The sequence below is a fragment of the Microtus pennsylvanicus genome, chromosome 8 (genome assembly GCF_037038515.1).
Source record: "Microtus pennsylvanicus isolate mMicPen1 chromosome 8, mMicPen1.hap1, whole genome shotgun sequence".
NCBI lineage: Eukaryota > Metazoa > Chordata > Mammalia > Rodentia > Cricetidae > Microtus > Microtus pennsylvanicus.
Genome location: NC_134586.1, coordinates 69,461,109 through 69,477,548, shown reverse-complemented (window position 1 = coordinate 69,477,548; position 16,440 = coordinate 69,461,109).

Sequence of the window (16,440 nt, the reverse complement as noted above, 5' to 3'; positions counted from 1 at the left end):
AGTAAATAGTCTGTGAACCCAAAAAGTTTTTTTTTTGAGGAATAATACAGAGAAAAATTTATAACTGCTTGGAAAATGAGAGTACTATGCCTGTGCTTTCCCATGATCTCTTCACCATGCTCTATGGCAGTTTCCAGATAGCCCATCTTTAGTTTCCCATCAGAAAGGTTTACACAAAAATAGTAATACACAAAAATAATTTATAATAGCAAGGCATGATGGCTCTTGCCTTAAATCCCAGCAGTCAGCAGGCAAAGGCAAGCAAATTTCTGTGATTTTAAGGCCAGGCTCTTCTATAGAAAAAAATTTCAGGGGAGCCAGGGGTTATACAGTAAGACCATGTCTTAAAAAATAATTCACATTTTTTTTGTTGGCCAGGATTATTGGTAAGAATGTATGTATAGATAAAACAGGGCAGATTTTCTCTATGGAGGTGACAGCAGTAAGCATATAAGTGAAGGTAGAGGAACTAAGTGTTAGAAAGGAGAGAGATCCCTAGTCAACATTACGGGGATGATTATAGTGCTTGAGAACTGATATAATTATACTTTATGTCTATTCTTGTTGACACCTGACTCTGTCTGGAATGAACTATAATCCAGAAATGGAGGACACACTTCTGATCCAGATAATTCAAGTAAGAAGAAAACATGCCTTTGATCCGCATCTTAAGGTTGGAAGACACATACTGTTTATCCAGACCTCGAAGCTGGATGGTAATCTGGGCCATACCTTCTGCTGGAAATTTATATAAGGACAATGGAGGAAGGAAGGGTTTGTTTGTTGCCTGCTTACCCTCACCTTGCCAGCACATCCATTTCTTCATTGGGATTAGAATTCACTTCTTTGGGACTTGAGCATATACAAAAGACCAGCTGAGATACCCAGCCTCATGGAACTGAGCAGCTACTAGATACTTGGACTTTCCATTCACAACTAGCCATTGTTGAACTGTAACCTGTAAGATGTCTGTGTGTGTGTGTGTGTGTGTGTGTGTGTGTGTGTGTGTGTGTTTGTGTGTGTGTTTGTGTGTGTGTTTGTGTGTATGTGTGTGTGTGTATGTGTGTGTGGAGTGTGGAGAGAGAGGAGGGAGAGAGGGAAGGAGGGAGGGAGGGAAAGGAAGAAAGAAGCATTCTTCAGTAAGTTACTTAAATATGTCTGTATTAATCAGGGTTCACACTTTGAGAATTTCCTTTCAGTGGAAGATATTTTTGTGCAAGGTGATTGATATAGGTTTTATTCTATTCTTTTCTTTTTATTGAGAAAAGGAAAAAAAAAGTTTATGCCTCCTCCCAGCCTCCCATTTCCCTCCCCCTCCTCCCACCCTTCTTTCCCTCCCTCCCTCCACTCCTCTCCCCCTCCCTCTCCAGTCCAAACAGCAGTCAGGGTTCCCTGCCCTGTGGAAAGTCCAAGGTCCTCCCCCCTCCGTCCATATCTAGGAAGGTGAACATCCAAACTGGCTAGGCTCCCACCAAGCCAGCACATTAAGAAGGATCAAAACCCCGTGCCATTGTCCTTGGCTTCTCATCGGCCCTCATTGTTCGCCATGTTCAGAGAGTCCAGTTTTATCCCATGCTTTTTCAGTCACAATCCAGCTGGCCTTGGTGAGCTCCGAATAGATAAGCCCATTGTCTCAGTGGGTGGGTGCACCCCTCGTGGTCCTGACTTCCTTGCTCAACTTCTCCCTCCCTCTGCTCCTCATTGGGACCTTGGGAGCTCAGTCCAGTGCTCCAGTGTGGGTCTCTATCTCTATCTCCATCCATAACCAGATGAAGGTTCTATGGTGATATGCAAGACATCCGTCAGTATTGCTATAGCCTAGGGTCATTTCAGGTTCCCTATCCTCAGCTTCCCAAGTAACTAACTGGGGACATCGCCTTGGGCTCCTGGGAGCCACTCTAGGTTCAAGTCTCTTGCCAACCCTAAGAATTGTGCTTCCGTGCTCCCCTATCCAACCTTCCTTTATCCCAATCCTCCTTTTTCCCCAAGTTACCCCCATCCTCCCCTTCTACCTTTTCTCTCCCCAACTCCCCTTACCCCCATTTCACCCCACCCCCAAGATCCCAATTTTCACCCCGGCAATTTTGTCTACTTCCCATAGCCAAGAAAGAGGATAACTATATGTTTTTCCTTTGGTTCACCTTCTTACTTAGCTTCTTTAGGATCACCAATTGTAGACTCCGTGACCCTTATTTATGGCTAGAAACCAATTATGAGTGAGTACATCCCATATTCATCTTTTTGAGTCTGGGTTACCTCACTCAGGATAGTGTTTTCTATTTCCATCCATTTGCATGCAAAATTCGAGAAGTCATTGTTTTTTACCACAGAGTAGTACTCTAATGTGTATATATAATACACACTTTCTTCATCCATTCTTCCATTGAAGGGCATCTAGGTTGTTTCCAGGTTCTGGCTATTACAAATAATACTGCTATGAACATCGTTGAACAAATGCTCTTGTCATATGATGGGGCATCTCTTGGGTATATTCCCAGGAGTGGTATTGCTGGGTCCAGGAGTAGGTTGATCCTGAATTTCCTGAGAAACCAAAACATTGATTTCCAAAGTGGTTGCACAAGATTGCATTCCCACCAGCAATGGATGAGGGTACCCCTTCCTCCACTGCCTCTCCAGCAAAGGCTATCATTGGTGTTTTTGACTTTAGCCATTCTGACAGGTGTAAGATGATATCTCCAACTTGTTTTGATTTGCATTTCCCTGATTGCTAAGGAGGTTGAGCATGACCTTAAGTGTCTTTTGGCCATTTGAACTTCTTCTGTTGAGAATTCTCTGTTCAGTTCAGTGCCCCATTTTTTAATTGGGTAAATTAGCATTTTAAAGTCTAGTTTCTTGAGTTTTCTATATATTTTGGAGATCAAACCTTTGTCTGTTGTGGGGTTGGTGAAGATCTTCTCCCAGTTAGTAGGTTGCCTTTTTGTCTTAGTGACAGTGTCCTTTGCTTTAGAGAAGCTTCTCAGTTTTAGTAGGTCCCATTTATTCAATGTTGCCCTTAATGTCTGTGCTGCTGGGGTTACACATAGGAAGTGATCTCCTGTGCCCATCTGTTGTAGGATACTTCCCACTTTCTCTTCTATCAGGTTCAGTGTGTTCGGACTGATATTGAGGTCTTTAATCCATTTGGACTTGAGTTTTGTGCATGGTGATAGATATGGGTCTGTTTTCATTCTTCTACAGGTTGACATCCGGTTGTGCCAGCACCATTTGTTGAAGATGCTTTCTTTCTTCCATTGAATACTTTTGGCTCCTTTATCGAAAATGAGGTGATCATAGGTTTGTGGGTTAAATTCAGGTCTTCTATACGATTCCATTGGTCGACTTCTCTGTTTTTATGCCAGTACCACACTGTTTTCATTACTGTAGCTCCGTAATAGAGTTTGAAGTCAGGGATGGTAATGCCTCCAGAAGACTCTTTATTGTATAGGATTGTTTTGGCTATCCTTGGTTTTTTGTTTTTTCATATAAAGTTGATTATTGTCTTCTCAAGATCTGTGAAGAATTTTGATGGGACCTTAATGGGGATTGCATTGAATCTATAAATTGCGTTTGGTAGAATTGCCATTTTTACTATGTTGATCCTTCCAATCCAAGAGCAAGGGAGGTCCTTCCATTTTCTGGTATACTCCTCAGTTTCTTTCTTCAATGCCTTAAAGTTCTTGTCAAATAGATCTTTCACTTCCTTGGTTAGAGTTACCCCAAGATATTTTATGCTGTTTGTGGCTATCGTGAATGGAGAAGCTTCTCTGATTTCCCTCTCTGCTTCCATATCCTTTGTGTATAAGAGGACGACTGATTTTTTGGAGTTGATCTTGTATCCTGCCACATTACTAAAGCTGTTTATCAGCTGTAAAAGTTCTTTGGTGGAGTGTTGGGGGTCGCTTATGTATACTATCGTATCATCTGCAAATAACGAAATTTTAACTTCTTCCTTTCCAATTTGAATCCCTTTGATTCCATTATGCTGTCTTATTGCTATTGCTAGAACTTCAAGCACTATATTGAAGAGGTATGGTGAGAGTGGACAGCCTTGTCGTGTTCCTGAGTTTAGTGGGATGGTTTTGAGTTTCTCTCAGTTTAATTTGATGTTAGCTGTCGGCTTGCTGTATATAGCTTTTATTATATTTGGTTATGACCCTTGTATCCCTAATCTCTCCAATACTTTAATCATAAAGGGATGTTGAATTTTGTCAAATGCTTTTTCAGCATCTAATGAAATGATCGTGTGGTTTTTTTTTCTTTCAGTTTATTATATGCTGGATTACATTGATAGATTTTTGTATGTTGAACCAGCCCTGCATCTCTGGGATGAAGCCTACATGATCATAATGGATAATTTTTCTAATGTATTCTTGGATTCGGTTTGCCAGTATTTTGTTGAGAATTTTTGCATCAATGTTCATGCGTGAGATTGGCCTGTAATTCTCTTTCCTGGCTGAGTCTTTGTTTGGTTTTGGTATCAGAGTAACTGTAGCTTCATAAAAGGAATTTGGTAATGACTCTACTGTTTCTATATTGTAAAACACCTTAAGGAGTATAGGTATTAGGTCTTCTTGGAAGTTCTGGTAGAATTCCGCATTGAAACCATCTGGTCCTGGGCGCTCTTTGGTAGGGAGGTTTTTGATAACAGCTTCTAATTCTTCGCGACTAACAGGTCTATTTAGATTGTTCACCTGGTCCTGTTTTAACTTTGGTATATGGTATTTATCTAAAAAAGTGTCCGTTTCTTTTACATTTTCCAGTTTTGTGGCATACAGGCTTTTGTAGTAAGATCTAATGATTCTCTGAATTTCCTCTGTGTCTGTGGTTATGTCCCCCTTTTCATTTCTGATCTTATTAATTTGCATATTCTCTCTCTGCCGTTTGATTAGTTTGGATAGGGGTTTATCAATCTTGTTGATTTTCTCCAGGAACCAGCTTTTTGTTTCATTAATTCTTTGGATTGTTTTCTGTGTTTCTATCTTGTTGATTTCTGCCCTCAGTTTGATTATTTCCAGTCTTCTACTCCTCCTAGGTGAGTCTGCTTTTTTTTTCTAGAGCTTTCAGGTGGGCTGTTAAGTCTCCGATGTATGCTTTCTCTGTTTTCTTTAAGTGGGCACTTAGTGCTATGAACTTTCCTCTTAGGACTGATTTCATAGTGTCCCATAAGTTTGAGTATGTTGTTTCTTTATTTTCATTGAATTCAAGGAAGACTTTAATTTCTTCGTGCTTTATTTCTCCCTGCTTGTTTCTTAGGTCAATTTGCTTGATAAGCCTTTTCCCACCCCTTTACTCTGAGTAGGTGCCTGTCTTTGTGGTTGAGGTGTGTTTCTTGTAAACAGCAGAATGTTTGATCCTGTTTTCGTATCCAATCTCTCAGCCTGTGCCTTTTTATAGGTGAGTTGAGCCCATTGATATTAAGTGATATTAATGGCCAGTGGTTTTTAACTCCGGTCACTTTTTTAGTAGTAGAGTTTGTGTGTTTCCCTTCTTTGAGTTGTCCTGGTTAAGGGTCTCTAGATGTTTGAGATATTGTGGTCATTGTTGGACTCCTTGGTTAGTAATTTTCTTTCTATTACTTTCTGTAAGGATGGATTTGTGGCTACGTATTGTGTAAATTTGTTTTTATCCTGGAAAATTTTGTTTTCTCCATTTATAGTGATTGAAAGCTTGGCTGGGTATAGTAGTCTGGGCTTGCATACATGGTCTCTTAGTTTTTGCAGTACATCTATCCAGGACCTTCTGGCTTTCATGGTTTCCATAGAGAAGTCAGGTGTAAGTCTGATAAATTTACCTTTCTAAGTAACTTGGCCTTTTTCCTTTGAGGCTCTTAATATTTTTTCTTTATTCTGTATGCTTTGTGTTTTGATTATTATATGGCGAGGGGATGTTTTTCTGTTTTTTTTTTTTGATCCAGTCTATTCGGTGTTCTGTATGCTTCTTGAACCTTCATAGGTACATCTTTCTTTAGGTTGGGAAAGTTTTCTTCTATAATTTTATTAAATATATTTTCTGGACCATTGAGCTGCACTTCTTCTCCTTCTTCTACTCCAATTATTCTTAGGTTTGGTCTTTTTATTGTGTCCCTTATTTCCTGAATGTTTTGTGATGAGAGTTTGTTGGACTTGCTGTTTTCTTTGATCAGTGTGTTTATTTTCTCTATGTTATCTTCAGAATCTGAGATTCTTTCTTCTATCTCTTGTATTCTGCTGGTTATGCTTGTTTCTGTAGTCTCTATTTGTTTGCCTACATTTTCCATGTCCAGCTGGCCCTCTGTTTGTATTTTCTTCTTTGCCTCCATTTCAGTTTTCAAGTCTTGAACTGCTTCCATTATCTGTTTGATTGTTTTTCCTTGGTTTCCTATGGTATCGTTCACTGATTTACTCAATTCTTCAAACTTTCTGTTATACTTCTCATCCATTTCTATAAGGGCGTTTTTTTTTTTTTTTTTACATGCTGTTTAAGGGCCTCTATCACTTTCATAAAGTCAATTTTTTCTACTTTTTCTTGATTAAGGTGTTCATGCCCTCCTGTTGTGAGGCTGCTGGGTTCTGGTGGTTTCATGTTGTTTTTCAGATTGTTGGGTGAATTCTTGAATTGGTGCCTGCCCATCTCGTCCTCCGAATGCTCCCCTATGGATCTTCTTTTACAGGATCAGGTCTCCTTGCCCACTGATGTACCTTCCCAGTGATGTCACTCCCCAGTGATGACTCTCCTGGTGCCCAGATGGGATCTCCATGCTGCTTGGGTAGCTCGGAAACAAAGGGCCTACCTTGCTTGCTCCAGGCAGGCTATTGAGACAAAGGAACTACCGCCCTCCTGGTTGCCCTTCTGACTCAATTCGGATTCGGTCCCAGTGCCCAAACAGGCTGAGCTGGGAGATGTTATGTGGCCAAAGAAGGGAGGGAGGCAGCCGGGGGGGGGGGGTTCTGGATGCAAGCTGGGTGGGATAGGAACAGAGAGGAGGTATTGGGCAGTATCGCCCCTGCAGGATGACCAGGAAGTGTAGGAGGGATGAGGAATGTCTTAGTTTCCTGTTCCAGGCTGCTGCTGCACTCACTCACCCCAATGATCATTTTATTCTATTCTTATGCATGTGGACATCCAACTTTTCCTGCACCATTTGTTTAATATGATTCCATTTTTCAGCATTCATTTTGGCACCTTTGTGAAATATTAAATATACAAAGTTACCTGTAAAAACAAAACAAAAAAAGGAGATTAGGTTGGTTGGTAGAAACATGAGCATGTCGTTAAAATATCAGAGAGCATTAAAAAAATAAAAGTAAATACAGCATTGAAAAGCTTTACTTATTTATCCAAAGCTGCTCAGGTCATATTAGTCACCTGATTGTTCAACCCAAATAAATCCACAGATGAAATCATTGTTTATTATTCACAATCAATTATCCTTAATCAATGCCTGAAAAGATATTCATTTTCCCTCTCCCACTTGACCATGTGATGGTTTTATTATCCAAAGCATCTTATCTTGCCTTTTGAATAATATTTGAGGCTCTGCCTACTCCAGTGAAGGATCATCAGGTGAGGCACTCTTGTATAACAAATAAAATATTCACTGTAGAAATGGAGAGGCTGTAGAGCATAGAATGATATGATTTTAGAAGAAAAAGAAACAGATAGGTGGAAGATTTTGTTACAAACCAAAATAGGTGTATTATAAAAAAAAATAAGAAAATTTGCTTTGTACATGTACTGGGAAAAACATCACCTCTTACTAATACTTCTAGGTACTAGAGAATAAACAAGAAGAAGTGATGATATTGGTCTCCATCATAAGCAGTAGAATTTCTGATGTTACGTACAAGAACTCTAGATCATCAGATCTGTAATACCTTAAATATAAGAACTCTTACATGTCTGGTCGGTTTGTTCAGATACATTTTAGAATTTTTTCTTTGACAATTATGCTAAACTCTGCTCCCACCATTTATTTTTTTTCATTGGTAGGCTGCTGTGATAACATAATCACTCAGTAAAAGATATTGACTAAGATTTGCTGAAAGAAATATGCCCTTTCCCTTTTTAGCCCAGAAATCAAAGAGAGTTTTCATTTTTTATATCCTATATAGAATCCAAAAATAAAATTTCTAGGTGAGGAGATGTGGAGAAGACAAAAGGGGTTTCAAATCTTATGTGTCTAGTGCAGGGTACGTATACAGAGACCTGGGAGCAAGCCCTGGAGGCAGCAATGATCAATCGGAGTTGGTAGAAGTCAAGATAGGTTAAGGATGAACTCATGTCTTTAAAACTGCAAGGGATCAAAGTTAAGAAGTCAGCCTGCCTGCAAAAATTCAAGGAGAAAACATAACTGGGATTGGACCAGTAGTTCAAAGTTGAAGTGAAAGTAAGATATACAAATAAAACATTCTGAATATCTGTGGTGTTCCTGGTGTCTGCAGGAATCCAAATTGAATAGTTTATAACTTAATGGGAGAAATATACACATATATGGATCATTATAACAAAAAATCATTGTAGAAAATGGGAAATAGCATTATAGAGACAAAGTATGAAGTTGAATTGGGAAAATAGTGTTTTCAGAAATAATAAAACTCAAGCTGAGACTGTAATAATGCATAGCTTTTAGAAAATTAATGAATTTGAGGATACTCTTAGAAGAAAACTTAAAATATCCAAAAGAATTAAGACACAGCAAGATAAGGCATGAAGTAGCTGACAAGAGATGCCACTATATTATGGTACAGAGGACAGATAATAAGACAAGAGTTAAAAGGGCTCAGAATTCTTTGTAACTACAGTTCCAGGGGACCCATTACCCTTTTCTGGTCTCTGTGAGCACCACAAATGCATGTGATACACAGACATGCATGCAGGAAGATTACAAACACACAAAAATAAAAAAGAAAAGGTATAGAAGATTTTATTATAATACATACATATATATATATATATATATCAATTGTTCTTTGCTTTATATTCTTCCTTTGCTCAGCTTTCTCTTTCTTCCTCCCCACTCCTGCTGAGTTTTTGCTTTTTCTTGAATAGTTCTTCTTTCCTGTTTCATAAATGCACATTTAAATATATTTTTTTCATATGACAGAAGGCTGTGTTGTAATTCTTATCCCTTATTGCTTTCCCTTGTTTCACCCCTCACTTTAGATTCCCCCCTCCTTCCACATAGTTAGCCCCCTTCTTTCTGTTACATATGTCTATGTTTAAACTTACATTATTCATATTAGACAAGTATATAAAAGTTGAAGGGGAAGTGATAATTACTTATCAATATTTATCTTTCTGAGTAAGGTGTCGAAGGAGCTGTGGGCAGGCCTGCTTTTCGTCCTGCCTGGCTCCCACACAGCTAGCTTTACACCCGAAATAATAACACCCAAACTGTATTCATTTAAACACTGCTTGGCCCATTTCTATTAATGTGTGTAGCACCACGAGGTGGTGATGTACCAGGAAGATTCTAGCCTATGTCCATCTTGGGTCGGAGCTTCATCGTGTCTGCCCTGGAGAGGAGCTGCCTGGAATCTTCCTATCTTCCTCTCTTCCCAGGATTCTGTTCTGTTTACCCCACCCACCTATGTTCTAACCTATCAGGCCAAGCAGTTTCTTTATTAATTAATCAATGAAATCAACAGATTGATATATGACACTCCCATATCACTAAGGCTTATTTTGCTGAAAATGATTATATTTTATTCATCCATTTTTTTCTGCAAATGACATATCAAATTTTTATGGCTAAATAAATTTCACTTTGCCCATGTACCACATTTCTATTTATTTATTTATTTATTTATTTATTTATTTATTTATTATGTATACAATATTCTTTCTGTGTGTATGCCTGAAGGCCAGAAGAGGGCACCAGACCTCATTTCAGATGGTTGTGAGCCACCATGTGGTTGCTGGGAATTGAACTCAGGACCTTTGGAAGAGCAGGCAATGCTCTTAACCACTGAGACATCTCTCCTGCCCCCTACCACATTTCTTTTATTCACTTGTCTGATGATGGGTGTATAGGCTGTTTCCACATCTTGGTTTCACATTGTCCCTTAAGAATAGTGTTACAATAAATGTATGTGCAGATATATTTGTGGTTGATTAACTTAGATCCCAGAAGTAGTCTAGCTACTGGGTCAATGGTAGTTTTATTTTTAGTTAGTTGAGGAAGTTTCATACTGATTTCTATTATACAGTTTCTAATTGATGAGGTTTAAGGAAGAATAACCTAATTTTAATAGCTAATTCTAGAGTCTAACAGCCTTCCACCAAATAGCCTTTCAGCTCACTCATGTGTTGAGTAGTTAGCTTATAGGAATAGCCTTAATGACCACTGGGGAGACAAGATTGTACAACTGCACTGATGACTGTAGATGGTCGTCTGATTAATTTATGAAGGAGCATTGACTTCTGTATCTTACTCTGTATGTGAAACCACATTCTGTTGTGTAATTTTCTTTGACTAATGTACTTGTTATTCTCTAGTTAATTTGTTCAGATAGATAGGACTGAAAAAATAGTACTCATTGGTGCCATAGAAAAACCAGTGAGATTCCTTTCAATTCCATTTTTGATGACTATGAAGGTACCTTTCTGAATGAAAGTCTGTCAAGAACAATTAATGACTTCCATGTGAGGTGAGGAGAATCAAGGAGGATGATAGTGTATGAGAAAAGCCTAAAACAGTTATATTTAAATGCATAGAAGAAAAAAGTAAGACTCAATCTTACTTTCATAGTAAGCCTATGAAAGCAGAGGTATGAAACCAAGAGATCCCCAAAATATCCTATTTGAGAAGCAGTAAATGAGTACCCAAGAGTGAAATGAAAAAGATTCTGAAATATTTTAGGGAGTGAGAAGAACAGCAGAGTAAGTAAGACATAGGACAAAAACATCTTTTAATTGATATATGCAAAAATGTCATCTCAGTTAGGAGTTGAAGTCTTATGGAATAAGAAAGATGTGCCTTTGAATCTGGGAGGTGAGTATTTTTGAAAAGAAACAATAACCAATGATGTCAAATTTTCAATAAAATTGTTAAACAAGAGAATTTAAGACAGTACTTAAATGCAGTAATTAAATACAGTAGTTCATACCTCACTACTGGAATTATACCTTTAATTCATGATCTGAAAGAGAAATCTCCCCAAACATGGATTACAACTGAAAATAAACTCAACTAAATTAAGATTATGGGGTTTTGTCTATTCCATAGAAGCTTTTGAATCTGAAAAGGTTCTATAAGGCATAGGACATTGTCAATAAGACAAAACAGCAATCTCCAAAATAGGGAAAGATCTTTAACAACCCCACATCTGACAGAAGATTGATATCTAAAATATATAAAGAACTCAAAAAACTAGCCATCAAAATATCAAATAATCTCATTAAAAATTGGTACAGATTTAAACAAAAAAATTTCAACATAAGAATCTCAAATGTCTGATATATTTAAAGAATTGTTCAACATTTTTAGCTATCAGCGAAATGCAACTCAAAACAACTCTGAGATATCATCTTATACCTGTCAAAATGGCTGAGATCAAAAATGCTAATGACAGCCTATGTTAAAGAGGATGTGGCATAAGGGGAACAGTTCTCCATTGCTGGCGGCAGTGTAAACTTTTACAGCTTGCAAATTGATAAGGTTATTTCTCAGAAAACTGGGAATCAATCTACCTCAGGACCCAGAAATACCACTCCTGAGCATATACCCAAAGGATGCACAATCATACCATGAAGTCATTTGTTCAACTATGTTCATAACAGCATTATTTGTAATATCCAGAACCTGGAAACAAACTTGATGCCCCTCAGCTGAAGAAGGAATTAAAAATGTGGTACATTTACATAATGGAGTATTACTCAACTGTAAAAATCAGTAACACTAAAAAAATTTGCAGGCAAATGGATGGAACTAGAAAAAAAAAAAAACTTGAGTGAGGTAATCCAGATTCAGAAAGCCAACTATGGTATGTACTTACTCATAAGTATATATTAGATGCAAATCAAGGCCTAACCAGACTTCCAGAGTAGGTAGGTAACAAGAAGGCCAATTCAAGCACCCTCTCCACTATTGCCAGCAATCTTAACTGGGCTTATGTTGACAGAGGTTTATGCAGCTGTTCTGTCCTAAAGAAGCACACAGAGGCCTACATTAATTATAAACTGGTTGACCTATTAGCTCATGCTTCTTATTACCTAACTCTTACATATTAAACTAACCCCAATTCTTATCTTTGATAAACACATGGATTGGTACCTTTTATCTGTGAGGTATTCTCATCTTGCTTCCTCTGTGTCTGGTTGACAACTGCAGACTGAGACTTTCCTCATCCCAGAATTTTCCTATTCTGGTCACCCTATCTATACTTCCTGCCTGGCTACTGGCCAATAAGTGTATTGTTAAAACAATACAAGTGATAAATCTTTACAGGTTATAAGACCATTGCCCAACAATAGGGTTATACTTGTGGATTCTTGAAAATTTCCTTAGCGCCAAGTTTCTCCCTAACCCCAAAAGTGGTTCTCTCTATCGAGGTATCTCTTGTTCTCCTACTCTACCACTCCCTCCTTGACCACACCATTCCTGAATGTTCTCATGCTCCTTACACTCCCTTTGCCACCCTTTTTACCTAGATCAAACAATAACACAAGATCAACTTGGAAAATTTTATATTATGATTTTTATAATTACATATGTGTATGTAATACACACAAACACACACAAACACACACAAACACACACACACACGAAAGAGAGAGACCTAACACTTTAATCAGGCCTAATGTACTTTAATAAAACAATGATATAACATTATAGAATATATTAAGACTCATGTATCATAGGTATTGGCCCCAGTTTATGGTATTATTGAATGGTAACTAACATATGCTGATTAGACCTTTATCAATATATTTATGGGATGGCACACTCTGAAATATTATGTATTTCCAGCCCCAATGATTACCCTTTATGCCTCCCAGCCACAATGAAATGAGCTCTGCCACACCCATCTGCCCTGAAGGCTTTATCTTTTTGTTTGTTTTTCATTTTGTTTTGTTGTGTTGTGTTGTTTTGAGACAAAGTTTCTCTGTGGCATTGGAGCCTGTCCTGGAACTAGCTCTGTAGACTAGGCTGGCCTCAAATGCACAAAGATCTGCCTGTCTCTGCCTCCCAAGTTCTGGGATTAAAGGCATGTGCCACCACTGCCTAGCTAAAGGCTCTATCTTAACACTGGACCTGAAAGCAATGGAGCCAGCATACTGTGGCCTGTAATTCCTAAACTCATGAGCCAAAATAAGCTTTCCCTTCTCTAATCACAGGGATTTTGGAATCTTGATGAATAGTTGCTAATATCTATCATCTGTAAATCAGGCCTCAAGATATCAGCCTAAAATCAAACACATTGGTGGTCTTAAACAAGACTGACTACAGCAAGACAATACTTGCAGTACTAAAACCCATGCAATACTAAATGGCATACTATTAAGATGCAAATACTGAAGGTAAAATTATAAGATAAATATGAGGAATCAGTGAAGTGGCAACATGAAGAAAGGAAAGGTTTCTACAAGGTAGTAATTGCTGAGAGACATTTCTGTGATACAAGCAACATTTTTATTAAATACAATAATAATACACAGATGCACAGAAATATTTTTATTTTATATAGTTAGAGGTGCTGAGGATGAAGCCTAAGTCCTGACACTTGAGTCAAGATGCCATAGTGTTTTTTGGTTTTCAAAATTGTTTTTATATATTTCATATTCTCTTCATCATTTATTTCATAAGTTTTAGAAAATTGTCAAATAAATATAAATACGATCTAGCAGAGTTACCACTTTGAAACATTCTTGAGATTATTAAAAGAAACTCTTATAAGAGAAGACACAGTACATGATTCTTCTCAGCTTTGCAGTCTAACAAATTAGCTGTTGCTACAAAGCAAAAATATAAATGCAGTATTATTTTCCTAGAAAGCCACATCACAAAGACTCCTTGGGTCCCGAAAACAAATCTGTAACTGAACTGAACTCCAGAGGGTTAAGCACCACAAAGCCAGAACAACTGTGTACCTAGCACCAGAGCAGACTCAAACAATGGCTACAGAGGGCAGGAAACAAATTCTTGCAACTTATAAGAAGGGTCACGGAGCTTAGACACATACAAGCTGCCACCCTGAACACTCAAATAGCACTGTCTCAGTGGAATGAGGATAGGGAAAACAAAATGAAATAGTCTAACCAAAAGAACTCCCTTTTCTCCATTAAGACCATAGTGGGAAAATTATGTAGAAGAATTTTACTTTAAAAGAAAGAGAGATTGGCTCCAAATAAATCAATAAGCACTTAAAAGTCAATGTTGACCTTTCCTTGGCTCAGATACTGGTGGATGGATACTGTAGTCACACGTATAATCTTAGTCTTAAAATCATTTGTTGCAGAAAAACAGGAAAGAAGTGAATGGTATAATATTCACAAATTTCCAGATGGAGAAAACTCAGACAAATTTCACCATTTCCTTTTATTTTTAAACTTTCAATAACTTGAAATCCTCCAGTGCAGAAAATGTGAGTAAGAATTCAAATACTTGGACTGTCGGCTGACAAATCTTTAAAGAATTGGAAAAAAACTGAACAAAGTGTTCATGTCTGTGATCTCAACGAACAGGAGGATAATGCAGGAGGATTACTGTTCAGTTTGAGGCTATTCTTGCCTGTAAAGTGAGTTCCAGGGGACCTTGGGCAAAAGACTGAGACCCTGTTTCCAAAACCAAACCAAAAATTAGAGGCAAACAAAATTGGATTGATGGTCCGCATGTGGAGATATTTTTCTTGAGCCGAAGAAAGGGGGACAAAGAAATAACAGGTAAAAGAATATTGTCTAACATTATTTAAGAGTCTATAATTACCCTGATACCCAAACCATACAAAGACACTACTAAGAAAGAAAATTACAAACCAATCTCTCTTATGAACATTGATGCTCAAATATTCAATAAAATACTGTCAAACCGAATCCAAAAACACTTTAGAAAAATCATCCACAATGATCAAGTAGGCTTCAACATAGACATGCAAGGGTGGTTTAACATATGAAAATCTGTCAATGCAATCCACCATACAAACAAACTGAAAAAAAATTCTACATCATCATCTCCTTAGATGCTGAAAAGGGGATTGACAAAATTCAGCACCCCTTCATGATAAAAGTCTTGGAAAAGCAGGGATTCAAGGAACATACCTAAACATAATATACAGCAAGCCAAATCCAACATCAAATTAAATAGAAACTCAAAGTAATCAAACTGAAGTCAGTAATAAAAGAAGGCTGTTCACTCTGTCCATATCTATTCAATATAGTAGAAGTTCTATAGTAAAAGTTCTAGCTAGAGCAATAAAACAGCAAAACGAGGTCAAGGGGAATACAAATCAGAAAACAAGAAATCAAACTCCTGTAGCGGCTTAAATGAAGGCAGACAGATCAATCGGCAGAGCATGGGACTCTTAATCTCAGGGTCGTGGGTTCGTGCCCCATGTTGGGTGCCACTCTGTTGTAATAGGAGTGGCGGGGCTGCATCCCTGGCACCCAGCTGCCCACATGGAATTACACGGAAACTGTATTCATTTAAACACTGATTGGCCCATTAGTTTTAGCCTCTTATTGACTAGCTCTTACATATTGATCTAACCCATTTCTAATAATCTGTGTAGCCTAAGAAGTAGGGAAGAACTTAACCTGCATCTGTCTGGAGTGGGAGAATCATGGTGACTCCTAACTCAGCTTCTTTCTCCCAGCATTCTGTTCTGTTTACTCCACCCACCTAAGGGTTGGCCTATCAAATGGGTCTAGGCAGTTTCTTTATTAATTAACCAATGAAAGCAACAGATTAGAAAGAAATCACTCCCACATCAAACTCCCACTATTTGCTGATGATATAATAGTATATATAAGTGACCCCAAAAATTCTACCATGGAACTCATACAACTCATAAACACTTCAGTAATGTAGAAGAATATAAGGTTAACTCAAAAAATCAGTAGCCCTCTTTTATACAGATGATAAACTCAAAGATAGAAATTTCTGAGAAAGAAGTCAGAAAAAGAATCACTCTTCACAATAGCCACAAATAACATAAAATATCTTGGCATAATCCTAACCATACAAGTGGAAGACCTATGTGACATAACTTTAAATCTTTGAAGAAATAAATTAAAGAAGACACTAGAAAATGTAAAGATCTACCATGCTCTTGGGTATGTAGAATTAACATAGTAAAAATGGCAAGGGTACCAAAAGCAATGCATAGACTCAATGCAATGCTCGTGACATACCCTGCAAAATTCTTCACAGACCTCAAAAGAACAATGCTCAACTTCATATGGAAAAAGAAAAACCCTGGATAGCACAAACGACCTTGTACAATAAAAGAGCTTCTGGAGGCA